At 38.1% G+C, this 17,576-nt stretch overlaps 1 protein-coding gene across 7 annotated transcripts in view; it reads left to right on the top strand.

Annotated features, from left to right (window-relative positions):
- Positions 1–17,576, top strand: part of znf385b (zinc finger protein 385B) — a 304,135-nt gene that overhangs the window by 232,712 nt on the left and 53,847 nt on the right. The gene's annotated exons all lie outside the window — the stretch shown is intronic.

Below are 17,576 nucleotides of genomic sequence, written 5' to 3'. Positions count from 1 at the left end.
TGGGAACAGGCTGAATTTCTATTGATTTGTTTTGCAGCATTTTTTTCCATATCTTCACACATAAAAAGGGAATAAAATATTACAGATTCTACTTTGAAGGAAACTAAATATCCAGGTAGAAGGCCTAGATGGTCAAGGGGATTGCACCATCACTATATGGTAACTGTACATACTAGTTTATAACCTGTTATGAACATTTGGAAAATAAAAGCAGGCAATAACCGGGAGAACCTGCAGCAAAATGTTATGGTATGGAGTACTTTGTTCCATGTGCTTTCTGCTTCCCCTTCATCTTAGTCTCTGAACATACTCAGTCTTTGTTGGGATGTTTTAAGGTCACACGTACCCTGGACTTTTTCCTTCTGATGATTTGTTTGTATTAGTACAAACAATAGTGCCTCCCAGACACTGCGATTATCTCCTTCTTGTATTTGGATGGTGCTGTTTGAGCTATATGATATATCCCCTGGAGAGCACTGTTTGTATTGGAGAATGTTTTTTATTATTAATAGAGGCAGGTCTGTGTACGTGCTAACAAGCTAAGATGTTTTTGGTCTCTTGACAAGCTATTTCAAAAAGTTATAGACATTAACATAATAGGGGCCACAACCAGAAAACCATTTCTTAATATGCAAGGTCGACCTTTTAAACACATGAAATAGTAATAAAGAGAACTATAAATTTAGTCGGAATGCATTACCTTTATGACAGAATGATCCTAGTACACACTACACATCTAAGATTCAGAATATGATTTGCTCATCAGAAAACATGGCAAAAATTAAACTTAAATCAGTGCAGCATTGTTTTGAAATTAACCTCTGGCTTCATTTTGTTTTTTAAAAAATAACTTTCATGCTGGCTTCTGAGAGGCTTAATACATTTCACAAGATGAATTCAACTAATTCAAAAGAATTTAGGACAGAAATTTCCTATTTTCACCAATATTTCTAATTTTTATCATGTTTAAATTATCTTTTTAAATACTTGGGTGATTATCTTACTACAATACATGCAGTGCACTCCTATACACATTTATTTAGAAGTACTGTATATCCTGCTGTGTTAAAGCCCCCAGTGGCGCAGTGGGTTAAACCGCTGAGCTACTGAACTTGCTGACTGAAAGGTCGGCGGTTCGAATCCGGGGAGCAGAGTGAGCTCCCACTATTAGCCCCAGCTTCTACTGACCTAGCAGTTCGAAATGTGAGTAGATCAATAGGTACCGCTTATGCGTAACGGTGCTCCATGCAATCATGTTGGCCACATGACCTAGGAGGTATCTATGGACAACACCGGCTCTTTGGCTTAGAAATCGAGATGGGCACCAACCTCCAGAGTCGGACACGAGTAGACTTAATGTCAGGGGAAACCTTTACCTTTACTTTACCTGCTGTGTTGGATAGACACTATCTGTAGGAAAGTATGTGTTGCAGCTTTCTTCAACGTCACAGTGTCTAGAAGTTTGGGGCTGGAAAAGCCATCTAGCCATGATTTAATAGATATAGACAGCACCATGTTGGGGAAAGTCTGGTATGTATAGGATTGCAGCCTCAAAATACTATATCTAACAACAAACCATTACCCCTTTCCTACATCTGCATACTTTGCTTTGATCATTTCTTCCATGAAACATTTTAAATCAGCCAATTCAAAATGCCCGCCATTTTTTAAAATGATATAAATTATTCCTTGTTATAACTTTCCATCTGATTAACATTATCCTTTGGTAGCTAACCTCAAGGCAACTCATTACTGTGTGTAACAAATTTAAAATATTATTATGCATATTACTGAAGATCGCCATTAATGCATTGTCACCATCATTAACACCAACGTGAAGTTTGTCATAAAGAGAAAGTGTGTGCATTTATGAAATCAAAATTAAGGCTGATCAGAATGCCCAATTCAGGGGAACTTTTCGGAATGCTCATGGTTTGAAGGGAGAGCAAAGCCTGAACCCAAGATCTGGAAAGAGAAGCAGACATTTACAGAGGGCGGGAGGACCTCAAGAAGCAGGGAATGTTTATAATTGGTAAATTTTCTTTTCCAAAAAAAAACCCTTTAGAAAAGCAGTTGCTTCTAAACTGTTTTAGGAATGGTTCTGGGAATGATCTGATGCATTATGATGTGGCAGATGCTTCCTAGTAGTAGTCTAGTGGAAGACATCTTGTTTTGAACCATATTGCTGGGAATGACACTCACATATTCCTAAGGTTTTTAAAGCATTTGCAATCAATCAAATGCTCTTTCTGTAACATTTAAATTGAGTGATCTGTGACATAAATAAATACATTGCAATGTTAACATTTGTTAATATTTACAAAGGAGTAGAGGAAATAAAGGACCACACACCTGCCATGCAAGCCTGCATCCATCCCTTGTACCAAATGTACTGTAGCGTCATTGGAATTCCTCAAAGGCTGTAGAAATTCTCCCTGCAGAAAACAAGCAACCCAAGAAATAGGAAGCTATGTATACAAGGCCTCATAGGCCTGTTTGAAAGAGCTCATGAGTTTGCTTCCCTTCTTTCCTCTGTGCTCTGAATAGCATTTTAGATTCATACCAACCCTGTCAGACAACTTGCTCGAAGCGTTGGCAGGTCTAAGGTCATTTTTTTCTTCCCAGGATCTGCACTTCTTACTCTGCCAACTTCCAATAAAATTTGATGGCAGCTGTGGGGGAGCATTGCATTGCAGCAGTTTGTTATTGAAATCTGGCAGGAAACCACTGCTAGCCAGTTAAAATGAGCATTTGTTTGCTTAAAATGTGGTGGTGCTGGTTGCACGAAAATCAGTAGTTGTATTTTATGTCTCTTTGTTTCTCTCCCCCCCCCACCCTCCAAGATCAAGATGCAACATAGTTTATATAATATGAAAACAGTCATTTAAACTTTCAAAGTACAGTACATCCATTGCTATTAGGAATTGTGGGAGTTGAAGTCCAAAACACCCCGGAGGGCCAAAGTTTGGCCATGCCTGACTTAGATCCAATTAAAACCAGCCCACCATATCCATAGTGACATTTTGGAGTAATAGTTACAAATTCTGCATCCATTGATTCAGTCATCCTGAAAATACCTACTCCCCCCCCTCAAAAAAACAAACAAACCCAAAAGCATCCCTTGATTTTGCCATTTTATATAAACAACATTTTACTGCACCGTAATGGAATTCGAGCATCCATGAACTTTGGATACCCATGGGGAGTCCTGGAACTAAACCCCAGCAGATACCAAGGGCCCAGTGTAGTTCTCAGAATCCTATTTGAATGAAAAGGTCTTGCCTGTAAGCAAACTGTGTTTAAGACCGCTGTATAAATGCCAAGAATGAGGAGAAACACTTGAAATCACTCACAGCCTTAAGATCCAGCCAAACTAAATTTCAAACTAAGCAGAAAATGCAGCATGACTGTGTTGGAATCCAATGTTCAATTTGCTCATGTTGGATCCTTACTGTGATAAGGTTTTCAAGACAACAAAGGCAGCAGACATGACGTTAAAGCTCTAGATTTTCTACTCTGCTTTTCAGCATCAGGATTTCTGAGAGAAAGAGCTCTCATTTACCTTCTTTCCTTGATCCAGGTTTGGCTCAACGGTTCAATAAGATTTGGTTTGTCAAGTTGACAACTTCATTTTTTGCAGTTCTTTTCCCTCTTCTTGCCAAGCTTGAGAACTAACTCCAGCTATGTAATTTTCCTCTTTTTTCCTTGTATTAATTGCATTCTTACACTGAAAATGGCAGTTTCTCCTTAATATATCATTATACCTATCTGTTAAATTTGCTGTGTTTTTGAAGGAGAACAAAAAGTGTGCAATGCCTCTTCAAAGAGTTTTGTATTGTCTTCCCTCCCTCCCTCCTACTAAATTACTATCAGGCAAAGCTAGACATTGCCTGCTTTTCCTGCTGCTACTGTGTTTTCTTTCCTTTTTTTTATCAGCCTCAGACTTTATTCTTGTCTTTTCACCTTTGAGGTCAGACTCCCTCTTCTGGACTTCTACTATATTACATCTTGATCTCCTGCTCTGGGCATGCTAAGATGACAATTTTTCACTGAACAAGTTTTAACTTTTTTCCTATAACTATAATAAACCAAGAATAGTTTCTTTGAGTGTGGACATATGTATGGCCTTTGCCAAAGAATCTGCCTTTATTTTGACTCCCAAAGCTATCTGATCAGACTCCATTCTTACCTGGCCACTATACCTTTTTTATTCGAATGCTTCTCACCACTCTTCAGTTGGTGCAGATTAATAGAGCTGTCAAAGAAGAAGGAGATGGGAATCACTTTCTTGTAACCATTATTCTGAAGGGGTCCTTCATTTCTCCAGTGCTTTTTAATTTAGAGACTTCCTGAGCAGGTGTCTCTCCAAAGATCAGCACATGTTAAGAAACAATTAACTGTTCTATAGTTCACACGATCATAAGCTTAAAACCCTTTTTGTACTGTAAGTACCTTCAGAGAAATAGTTTCATACAGAGGTAGTTCAGAGCAGAGTGTCCTAAACCTATTTAGTTTCAGGGACCCAAAGAATTAAGAAGTTCAATGTAACAGAACTATTCTGAAAATTGTTCAGTATGCGGCGATATCTGTGGCCCCTTCCACACAGCCCCATATCCCAGGTCTGATCCCAGGTTTTCTGTTTATCCCAGATGATATGGCAGTGGAGACTCATATAATCCAGTTTCAAGTGGATAATCTGAGATAAGATCCTGAGATATAGGGCAGTGTAGAAGGGGCCTGCATGCCTGCCTACCATGAAGTATTTATTGTCCTTATACACTAGAAAGTCCTATTGCATCCCATTGAGAGAATTACCATCAGTTCTGAAAAAACATCAAAAAGACAATCAAACAGAACATAAAGATAGAATTGAATATCCTTAATTTATTTTCTTTACACATTTTTTGGCCATACACAGATTAAGAAATATTATCATAAGAACTACGAACACACACTAATTTGTAGATACTTTCTAGACAGAATTTAAGAATGTGGACCACACACATAAAAATTGAGGTTTTGGAGCTTGCTGAAAGTTGAACTGCCTTTTTAAATATTGGTATTTCTTGAAAGTCACTGAGGTTCTGATAAACGTTGCTATTTCATGATGATCACTGATATTCTGATACATAGAAATATGTAATGTTGCATAACTTGTATGTTTCAGGCATGCATTATGTTAGCACTTGGTTTGGTTTGTGTCCTTAGTTTCATAACAAACTAAAAAGTATCCATTACAGTTGATGTAACTGATTTGCTCAGTTGTCCCTTAAAGAGATCTTTAGGGGTTGGAAAATTGAATAGGCATTATTTGTGTTGAATTACCCTGGGTTTTTTTTTGTTCTTGTTGTTTTGCTCAATGTAAACTTTCAACACTAAAACAGTTTTCTAGGTGTCTCTGAACTTTATTGTTATGATGTAATCACTTCACTAGGTCTACCGTACAGCAATCCATATTAAACTGATAAAGCTGTTCTCTGTAAACTAGGCACTAGAGGTTCATATGTAGAAACATAGGCATCCTGGAGTACCAGAGAAATGTCTCAGTCAAGCGCTAAACCTATATCTGCTGTCCTAGTTTGTCAATGGCCACAAGCAAACATTTTCATACCCATCTACATAAAGTTTGCTGAAATGATTATTTTATTCATTTTTACATAGGTGAGAATTATACCTTGATGCAACCAAGGCACAAGGATCTTTGCTGCCCTTAATGTTAGAGGCATCAGAACATCACAGTTTAAAAGGTAGTAACCAACCATAGCCCAAACAACTACTAGGCAATCACTGTGCTGGGAGGTGACACGGGTGAAGGATCTGTTGAAGACAATAGCATTGGCTCCATAGCTAATACCATTTTCCTGAGAATAAGACATCCCCTGAAAATAAGACCTAGTAGACGTTTTGCTGGATTGCTAAATATAAGCCCCCCCCCCCAAAGTAAGACCTAGCAAAGTTTTTGTTTGGAAGCATGCCCGCCTAACAGAACACCAGAGCATGCAGGATGTAAGTACCATAGATTGTTGTACATGGAAATAATGGTAGTAACAAGGAATTATTGTGTGGTTATGCTGGTTTGTGATGACAACTACTGTACAGTATGTTTATTTTTTGTTGTTCAACAATAAATATGAATTCTTTTTCATGGAAAAATAAGACATCCCCTGAAAATAAGACCTAGCACATCTTTGGAAGCGAAAATTTATATAAGACACTGCCTTATTTTCAGAGAAACAAGATACCTTTAAGTATTGTACAAAAGGAGATACAATAAACCTCATTCAGAAGACCTTTTCTAAATAAAATCCTATGATGAGACAATCTAAAATTAAACAAGAGGTAGTGCTAGAATATGAGAATCCCCAGGTCAGATTGCATTCAATGATCTGCTGGGATAGAGCAGAGGACAACTGAAATGTAAGTGGACTCAATAATGCAATTGGACATCTTGAACGGATGTTGGTGTGTTCAGGGGTGAAAGGAAAGTCTGAATCTGCACAACCCATATTATAACAACATGGATTGTAAGAAACATGAATTGTTACAACACATGAGGTGACCAAACTAAAGGACGCAAGAATGGGACATTTTGAATCAGGTAATTACATAATGTTTTACTTAGAAAATGAAAACTCAGAAGGAGTCTGGTGGTATTAATAATAATAAGAATTGTAGCAAAAGCTATCTAAGAGTATAATGTAAAGTCTGTCCAAATTACATCAATAACAGCCCACCAAAAAAAAATCTTGACGTCCTTGTTTTTAGGCCTATTCCTGAAATTTGGGGTGCTTTTTTTTCATGTCAGGAGCGACTTAAGAAACTGCATGTTGCTTCTGGTGTGAGCGTACTGGCCATCTGCAAGGATGTTGCCCAGGTGATGCCCTGATGTTTTTTGATGTTTTACCATCCTGGTAGAGGCTTCTCTCATGTCCCCGCCTTGGGAGCTAGAGCTGACAGACAGGAGCTCACTCCGTTTCCCAGATTCGAAGTGCCACCCTTTTAGTCAGCAGTTGAGCCGGCACAGGGGTTTAACCCATTGCGCCACTGGGGACCCAATTTAAATTGCATTGGATAGACTGCATCAGCTGCATTTTTTTAGATATGGTTATCATAGCTTTCTATGGGCAAACAGATAAAGACTGGTATATGGCACATGTTATGTATCTCAAAAACTAGAGCTCATAAGGTGCCATTTTTGCAATAAGCAGGTCAAATATACCCAGAAACAGGGCTAACATTTGAGACACCAAAATGTGTGTTGGCTAGTGTAAAACTTCACAGAAAACCCATCAATACCCATGTTTATGGTCCAATTACAGAAGAAGGAGAAGAAGCAATAATATCATCATCATCAACAACAACAACAACAACAACAACCAGAAGAAGAAGACAAGTAGAACTTTTATAATAGTCAAGGCAGGGAAATAGGTGACAACAAAAGAAGAAGAGAAGTCTTTCACAAGATCTGAGAAATCAAAGGGAAATTTAAGCTAAGACTGTGGATGCTCTGCAACCAGCAGGAGAGCACATTGCATGACCAATAGAAATTAAAAAGAAATGACAAACAGCTACAGGTCCATGGTCAACTACGATGCACTAATGTTTGTGTGACAAACATTATCCAGTTCACACACTCTCCTGAACAGAAAAAAAACTTCAAGACTTGCATATTAATTTTTAAAATGGTAAGGGACGACTACTGGGTAAGACCCCAGTCTGACTATGTTTGGCCTCTTCCCCCCCCCCTTTTTTTTTAGTCAAAAGTGCATGGTGTGGAAGTCTAGAGTGCAAAAATACAGTTGGATTATCAAAAGCATGAAGCTGATGCAAAAGCTCCTAACTAAGAAAATTTATTCAGATAGAAATGAAAGTGATCAAGGTGGAGCAGATAGACAGTTTCTTTGAAAATGTAATCTATTATTTTTGTTTTTCCGTGGGATCCTTCTAAATAGCTCATGCAGAAATATCAAAACCTTACTATCTGTCTTCTTTTTTCAGTGTTAACCAACAGAGCAGCCCAAATAATAACAGAGGAGTTGAAAGTGTCTCCTTTTCAAACATGTGCAGTTTTTGTCACCATCTGCCATGTGACAGCTATCCTCCTCAACAGCTGTTCAGTCTTGGGCAGAATTTCCCTGGAATTGTTCTGTAGTGTCAACTATCTGAGGAAAAAAAATAGCTTCCTCAATCCACAAATCCTGCTGTGGCTGTGTATGTGGATTTCCACATTTACACCCGCCAAGTAGATGGCTCACCCTGAAATTCAAGAGACACTCTGACAAAGGACAACTTGGTTCAGTACCCTTACCATCCCATAGAAGATTGGTGTTCTCAGAGTTGCCAGTAGCCATGCGAAGAATTTGGGCACTATTTCAAGTTTCTGAAAAAGACCTGTCTTTTTAAAAAATATTTTTTATTAAAGAGAATATTTCCATAAGTGTGATATAAAAATAATAAAAACAGAAGACTATTAAGCAAAAAAGGAAAGATAAAACAGAAGAAAAAAAAGTAAAAAAAGAAGAAAAGAGAAAAAAACACAAATTATATACATATACATATATTGATTTCTATCTACTACATGGTGTTGTGTGTGAAAAAACATTTCCCAAAATCTTGATGCATTTCATATTATTTCTTCTAGCATCCTTTTTCTTTTTCCCTAATAATTAGGAACAGATATTTTTCTTCTATTCTCTTCCTTTTTTTCCCCCTTCACACTAATATTCATTTTTTCATTTTTAAATAGTTTTTGAACAATTGCCAATCTGTGTGTGTGTGTGTGTTGTTGTTTTTTTCCTGATTAGTTTATATCAAATATGTCTTGACACATCAAGGAACCTACTGAAGAATATGTGTGCCCCCCACTCCATTTTTGGACTTTTTTTTTTTTTTTGCAAAAGAAACATATGCAGATAAGGTTACATCCACTTATAGAAAGATCTTATGAAATCATTATAAACAATATTGATTGATCATTACCTCCGTATGACCTTTCTCCACAAGGTGTTGCAATGAAGAACAATGTGAAGATGGGTTTTTAAATATTGAATGGCAAAGATTTTACGTGATGTTTCAAAATGTGTAGATTTCACACACACAGGCATGTACCGTAAATGTGTCATTCTACATCAGTTTGGGAACATCATAATTATAGCAATTGCAAAGTATGTACACATGTGGTCATACTTTTAATTGTAAGCTGTTTTGAGTCTCCTTCGGGAAAGATGAAGCGGGGTGTAAATAAACATCATCATCCAGACGGGGAACTAGTTCATTTGCTATTGGTGCAAATAATAAGGGCTATGTGAAGTTGGAAGAGCAGAGTACCAGGAATTATAATACTATGAGGACTTGTATCTTTAGTGTGGAAACCATTCCATTAGTAATGAAAAATACAGATTTGAAAAATAAATTGCAGGTGTCATATTAGCTCAGTAAAACGTTTAGGACCCCAGTTTTAATGTAAGGTAAGATAAAGCAAATCTCGCAAAGTACTAGAGAGAACCTATCAAACCCAAAGAAATGCCCTGGAACATGCCAAAATATAGTCCCAATAGAAGAATAATACTTGAAATGTTGACAACAGTTTTATTTGTGAAATGAAAATACCCTAAAGAAAATTTAGTCTAAATTAGGATTATGAAACAACCAATAACTTTTGCAGATTTCCAATAACTGTTTATTATTCATGTATGTATATTTGCAGCCAGGAGTACTCCTAAAGCCCTGGGCCAGTTTAAAAATTTGACACAGAATGCTAACTGATACTACCATTGAAGAAAGAATCAATAACATTAACATTAAGTGGAAATGTACCAAAAGCATAGCTGAATTTTTCTCAAAAGCCCCTCTCCCCCCAAAATAAGACTATTTATATTGATTCTTTAAGTATTGAAGCAGATAGGAGGTAATTAAAAGCATAAATCTCAGGAAGCCCATGAAGGTAATTCTCTGCTTTGCAGGCAGAGCTGACAGAATGATGAACACTTCAGTTCCAACATGACAGAAATATTACATGATTACAGGCTATAGGGGCATAATGTGCTGAAATTTCTCTTTGGTAATGCCTATTTAACAAAAGCCTTTTAAAAGTGTTTTTGCTGTTGTTTTCAGCAAGAATCCATGTACTTGTTACTTCCTAAGGAATGTCTTCACTCTTCACATTCTTTACATTGACACACAATGGTCCATTAACTTATTCAGATGAAACAGGTACTTCTAATTTCAAAAAGACATTGTGCAAGTTGGGAGGCCTCTAGGAATACTGGGTACTGTCGACAATATTTCAGAGGAAGAGACTAGCAAAACCACCTCTGGTTATTTCTTGCCTAAGAAAACTCTATAAAATTCCCATAAGTCAATAGCTGACATAAGCACCTATACCACCCAAACACTGGCAGAGCTGGCATTATCTTTAAACAAGATGAGGTAGCCATCACAGACAGATGGTTTGAGTGTCACAAGTGAGCAGAGGTTGGTTAGTTATTAGATTTACTTGAGCACAGAGATATTTATTTGTAAAATGTGGTATTTAAAGTGACAGGAAACCTGGTCACCTCTGGTTTCTGTATACATTGCTGAATAGCATTTTCCCCATCACAGGCAGAAAATTGCTGTGGGCTGGTATTGTAGCAAGGAAAGCATGTTGCTTTTGTCTTAAAATATGAGGTTTCATTCTGCTGTGTTGTAGGAAAATTGGTTTATTAGTCTGAAAAGTTATATGATACCCAAGAGGTAAGTGGCCTTGTTTTGGAAACAAAAGCAATCAAATCACAGATTTTATGGTAAAAAGCATAAATGATTCAATATAGTGGCAAAATATTTAAATACAGTAGCGCCCTGCTAAACCGAGCTCTGCTGTTCCGACACTGGAGTATCTGAGGCGCCGCCAGGAGCTTGGCGGCGCTCTCCCCGCACCTTGCTTGCTCACCTTTGAGAAGGAGGAGGATGCAAAGGAGGGGGTGGCGGAGAGGGAAGTAGAGGCAGAGGTAGAGGCAGCCATGGAAGAGGAAACTCCCCGGTAGGCCTCTAGAGACGCGTGGAGTATGTTGCTAAGCAGCAGCACCCCCTGCGCTTCCCTAGGTCGGGGCGCCTGCCGAAGGGAGGAAACTTCTCTCTTTGGTAGGCGCTTGGGCCTTAAGAGAAGCGCGGGGTGTGTCGCTAAGCAGCACGCCCTGCACTTCTCTAAGCCGGGGCGCTTGCCCACAGATCTGGTTATCTGACAGACTCGGGTATCCGAGATTCGGTCCGCCCGTTTAAATCAGATAACCAGAACTCTACTGTAGTAACATATTAATTATCAGTGTTAAAACTTCAATAGTAAATGAAAGTATTAAACACTGAAAATCAAGTATTTGAATGCCTTTTAAAAGTAAGGCCTTAGCCTGGCATCTAAATGCTACCCAGTGGATCTGCCTTGGAAGGCATTTCTTAACTTAAAAAAAACATCTGGAACTTCCCAGCTTTCCCGATGAGGTATTTTCCATTTGTTTCCTTCTTCTTTCCTCGTCTTCATTCGTTTCTTCTTATTTCTTAATGTATTGATAGATTCTTATTTAGTTATCTATTTCTACTTATTGGTTTTTAATTTATTTTTGTTTTAGTATAGGGTTTTGTTTACTTATTTCTTATTTTTCTTTTTATCCTTTCTATTTAGATAATTATCTACTTGTTGCCAGTTAGTCTCTTTTCTTGGTTTTCCCTGATGTTTAGCCATTAGAAAGGTTAGCCTGTCCGAATTTTTTATCTCTGCGACTTTAGTTAACCATTCTGTTTCATTGGGGATATCTTTCTGTCTCCAGTATCTTCCATAGGTAATTCTAGCCGCTGTTGTTAAGTATGTCATTATTTTTTCTTCATTTGAGCCTGGGGGGAGGTTAGAGAATCCTAATAGGTATGTTTCAGGAAGTTTATTGAGTCTTTTTTCTAGGATCTTTGTTACACTTTGGTGTATGCTTGACCAAAATTCCTTTGCTTTCCTGCATTTCCACCATATGTGGAAATATGTACCCTCTTTCTCGCCGCATTTCCAACATTTTGTGGAAGGCATTTCTTGAAGTGGACAATTATTGAGAAAGTTCTCAGTTATACCTCCCAACACTAGGTTAGTTAGATAGTTAGAAGAGAGAAAAGGCTTCTCAACACCTTCTTTGCCTTGGTCTTCTTCAAAAGGAAAATAATGTTCAGCCTGGGAAAATGAAGCACATGATGCAGTAGGTAAAAAGTGCAAGAATGCCTGGCTACTTTAAATGGATTAAAGTCTCCAGGGCCAGATGAACTACACACAAGGATGTTAAAAGAACTGGCAGAAGTAATTTCAGAATCACTGACAATTGTTTTTTGAGAATTTACGGAGATCAGAAGTCTGAACATACTGGAAAAGGGCAAATGTTGTCTCCATCTTTTAAACAGTAAAAAAAGAGAACCCTAACTATTATTGCCCAAGCAGCCTGACATCGATAACAAGAAAAGTTCTAGAGCAGATCATTAGACAATCTGTAAGCACTTAGAAAGAAATTTCAACATGTGAGTCTCAAAAACAAATCATGCCAGACTAATATTATCTCTTTTTTTATAGAGTTATGCTCATGATAGATTAAAGGAATGCTGTGAAAGTAGTATAACTTCAAAAAACCTCCACGATACTCATGCAAACAAACTAGTAAATTAGAAGTGACATGATTATAAAGGTGTCACAGGAGTCTGTCCTGGGCCTAGTGCTGTTCAACATCTTTATTAATGGCTTGGATGATTGAATTTGCTTACACCCCAGAAGACAGAAATATAATTCAAAATCACCTTAACATGTTGGATTGCTGGACCAAAACTAACAAAATGAATTTCAGCAATGAAAAATGTGAGATACTATGCTTAGGCAGAAAAACTGAAATGGACAGATATAAGATGGATGACATCTGGCATTACAACAGTATATGTGAAAGTGTTAGCAATCTGCAGCCTTCCTCCTAATAGTCAGAGGCAGTCCAGGATTTAATACCAAAGGCAGTTCAGTAAACAGGAGCAAGCAAGCCAAATCCAATATTCATTCCAAGGAGTCTAAATACACAGAAGTTTACTACAAATCCAGGCCTAATATCCAAGGCATAGTCCAGGGTTAAAAGCCAGGTCTAATGTCCAAACATGGTCCAAAGGACAAGTCCAATATCCACAAGCATATTCCCAAAAGTTCCAGGTCCAAGGGTATCAGTAATTCATGTCTGTAACACCAAACAACAATTGCCTCCAGCAGTCAACTGTCTTTTATGCAGCTCCTGATGAACCTTTGCAGCTGCTATTTTCTTCTATCAGCCAATCGATTAGACTGTGGCAGCTGGGGGACATTAACCCTGAGCTGGAGCAGGGTGTTGCGAGCCAACACCTGTTCTTTCTCCTCCTCCTGATCCATCTCAGGCACTTCCATTCCTGGAAAGACCTGATCCTGCTCAGCCTTAATAGCATCAAGCTGTTCTTCTTCCTGAGGCTTAGTCTCTGCTGCTGGGATGAAACCCTCCTTCTCATCTGGTCCCATGATTCTGGCAGAAAGGACTCTAGGAATCTTAGTAAATCATCAGCTGAATACACATTAACAGTGTGATGTGTCGGCTAAAAAGGCCAATGTGATTCTAGGCTGCATTAATAGGAGCATTAAAGATGCATGCAAATCCGTATGAACAGAAGCTGATTTCTCCTTTGAAAAATCTAAACCTAGCCAGTCTCCTATGATTTTAATCTATATATATAAAAGAGTGATGGCATCACGGCAATTCACAAAACAACAAAAGTACAGGCCCCCCAACCTCAAAATTTGACGACACAACCCATCATCCACGCCTCAAGGTTGATACAACAAAAAGAAAAGAAAAATAAAGTCCTAATTAGAGGGAGAGCAATAATTTTTTTTATCCAATTGCTGCCAGTTTAGAGGGCTAATCTCTGCCCACTTGGTTGCCTAGCAACCAAGGGACAGCCAGGTTTCAGTTAGGAGACAGGCAGATTTAGGCCTCACTTAGGCTTCTTCCACAGATTATCTAATTTGCACTGGATTATATGGCAGTGTAGACTCAAGGCCCTTCCACACAGCTATATAACCCATTTATAATCTTATATTATCTGCTTTGCACTGGATTATCTTGACTCCGCACTACCATATAATCCACTTCCGTGTGCATTTTATACAGCTGTGAAGAAGGGGCCTCAGATAATCCAGTTCTGAACAGATAATATAAGATTAGAAATATACAGTAGAGTCTCACTTATCCAACGTAAACAGGCCGGCAGGATAAGTGAATATGTTGGATAATAAGAAGGGATTCAGGAAAAGCCAATTAAACATCAAATTAGGTAATCGTTATACAAATTAAGCACCAAAACATCATATTATACAACAAATTTGACAGAAAAAGTAGTTCCATGCGCAGTAATGCTATGTAGTATTTACAGTAGAGTCTCACTTATCCAACACTCGCTTATCCAACGTTCTGGATTATCCAACACATTTTTGTAGTCAATGCTTTCAATATATCGTGATATTTTTGTGCTAAATTCATAAATCCAGTAATTTCTACATAGAATTACTGTGTATTGAACTACTTTTTCTTCCAAATTTGTTGTCTAACATGATGTTTTGGTCCTTAATTTGTGAAATCATAACTTAATTTGATGTTTAATAGGCTTATCCTTAATCCCTCCTTATTATCCAACATATTCGCTTATCAAACATTCTGCCGGCCCGTTTATGTTGGATAAGTGAGACTCTACTGTACTGCATTTACAAATTTACCACTAAAATATCACAATGAATTTAAAACACTGACTACAAAAACATTGATTATGAAAAGGCAGACTGCGTTGGATAATCCAGAACATTGTATAAGCGAATGTTGGATAAGTGAGATTCTTCTTTAATATGAAATAATTACTGGGATAGAATAATGCAGAACAATATAATCTCTAAAACCAGGACAGTAAATAAACAGGGGAATTCCACACAGGAAACAATCAGGGCCAGCTAACACCTCCCAACAAAGTATTCCCATCATCAAAGTCTGGCAAATCCTGTTTTCTCAGGGCCACAAACAGTAGAAGCACATAAAATATCGCAAACAACACCACTCTGAAAACAAGGGAATTCCAGACAGGAAACAATCAGGGCCAGCTAACACCTCCCAACAAAAAATTCACTCAGGGAGGAAACAGCCAGGCTTTAAAGCTGCAAGGCCATTACATCCTAATCATTTTTCCTAATTGCAGCATTCATACTTGCCTCCAACAAACAAAAAAAACCAATCAGAAATATTGTATATTCACAACCTTTAGGAAATAATATCCCCTGATGGCGCAGCGTGTTAAAGCGCTGAGCTGCTGAACTTCTGGACTGAAAGGCTTGAATTGGGGAAGCGGAGAGAGCCCCCACTGTTAGCTCCAGCTTCTGCCAACCCAGAAGTTCGAAAACATGCAAATGTGAGTGCATCAATAGGTACTGCTCCGGCGGGAAGGTAACGCCGCTCCATGTAGTCATCCCACATGACCTTGGAGGAGTCTACGGACAACGCCGGCTCTTCGGCTTAGAAATGGAGATGAGCCCCAACCCCCAGAGTCAGACACGACTGGACTTAATGTCTGGGGAAAACCTTTACCCTTGACCTTAACTACCACCAATTCCTCAATACTTTATTTCCCATACCACCAGACTTCGCCACAGCAACGCGTGGCCGGGCACAGCTAGTGTATTATATATTCTGCTTGAGTTACACTTTGAGAAGACATGTAACATATTTTTAATAAGAAAAAAACAGGAGAATACTCTAGCCTCCCAGGATACTCTTTGACTAATCTTAATTTAGACCTAGTGGAGCAACGATACTTCACAGAGTGATTAGAGTGAGGCACTGCTGAGTTACCATCCATTAGGTAGTTGTGGTATTTTTCCATAGGTAGGTATCATTGCTCCACTATGGCCATTTTCAGGTCGGTGAGAAAAGATTTATGGGAGTGAATTGTCTCTATTTCTTCGCTTGCCATATCCAAATCAAGAAAAATAACAACTGAATTTCCTAGCCGCTGATTGTGAATTGGGAAGGTTTGTTTGAAATAATATTTATACTCTTTAGGGGTAAACAATTTGAAGAAGAAATCAAATTGTTTACCTCACATGCAAAAGTGTGACAAACAACTTGCATCTCATATCAGACAAGTAAGCAAAATTAAAAACAGTACCTCTTCCCTAACATTTTCTTTTACAAGAAGGCTGTAATTTAAAACATGATATTGGTGATACTGCAGTCATCTCTGGACCAAAGAATAGAGTAGCAAATACTTGTGAGAAATAAATATAGTTGTTTCTTGAAAAAGGATTCTTCCCTATGTACGAGATGGGTTAAACATTTCCCAGAACACTATTGTTTGGTTTCTGTATATCAGATGAGATACAAATAAACGCAAATCTAGGAAGTTGTCTACTGAGATTTTACAGCAACAATCCGTTGGCAAAAAAGGATTTTTTTCCCAAAACATACTTTAGTGCAAACTGAGTCACAACCAATATGCTTATGTCACATAATTATACATTCTGTTTTCATAGTCATCCAAGGTTAATCATCACTTGGCATTTGCTCTAAGGTGAAATTAGTTTCTCCCCAGGATTGTATGGTTTGTCCCTAGAAGGCCATTATGCCAGGAGAAGGCAGCTGTCAGAATTGCTGGTTTGGGTATTGTGTGGGTCATCTCCTCAATATCATTTCCTCATATATGAGAAACTCAGGTATTTAATAAAGTTTTACAGCTGGAAGATTTTCATTTCTCCACATGAAACATTTTCAAACGAAATTGCTACTGTTCATTAAAGCCAAATCTAAAATATTTATAGATATGAAAATAGACTACTTTCCACACCTAATGATTCAAAACCTTGTTTTTTTGTATTTTTCTTCTTCTGCACAACTTTAGAGTGGAGCCAAAAGGCGAGATTAATCAAAGAGATAACAGGCACATATTTTATGGCATACATATTTGTGGGTGGGAAGAGGCTCATTTGCATGTCATTACCCAGACGAATCACAGATGAATAAGGAAGCACCCAAGTTCTACATACAGAAGATTTTTGTATTAAGGTGCCACAATTCATATGGATGGTAAAGCAGTCTCATTAGAGGCGATTGTTGCAATGTAAAGATCTAGGTCAGGGTTTATGAACCCAGATTCCCTTATAGCAGTGGTTCTCAGCCTGCGGTCCCCTGATGTTTTTGGCCTTCAACTCCCAGAAATCATAACAGCTGGTAAACTGACTGGGATTTCTGGGAGTTGTAGGCCAAAAACATCTGGGGACCCCAGGTTGAGAACCACTGCCTTATAGTCTAGGATTCCACAATGGATCACAGAGTTCTGCACAAGATTTTTATTTACACTGAAGATTGTTATTGTTGTTGTGTATTTTCAAGTTGTTTTGACTTAGGGCAACCTTAAGGTAAACCTATCATGGGGTTTTCTTGGCAGGGTATCTTCAGCGGAGGTTTGGTATTGCTTTCTTTTGAAGCTAAGATAGCAACAGTTGCCCAAGGTCTCCCAGGCTAGAGCTACAC

Source organism: Anolis carolinensis, chromosome 1 (assembly GCF_035594765.1).
Source record: "Anolis carolinensis isolate JA03-04 chromosome 1, rAnoCar3.1.pri, whole genome shotgun sequence".
Classification (NCBI taxonomy): domain Eukaryota; kingdom Metazoa; phylum Chordata; class Lepidosauria; order Squamata; family Dactyloidae; genus Anolis; species Anolis carolinensis.
The sequence above is the reverse complement of the archived record's forward strand: the minus strand, read 5'-3'. Positions and strand labels throughout refer to the sequence as shown.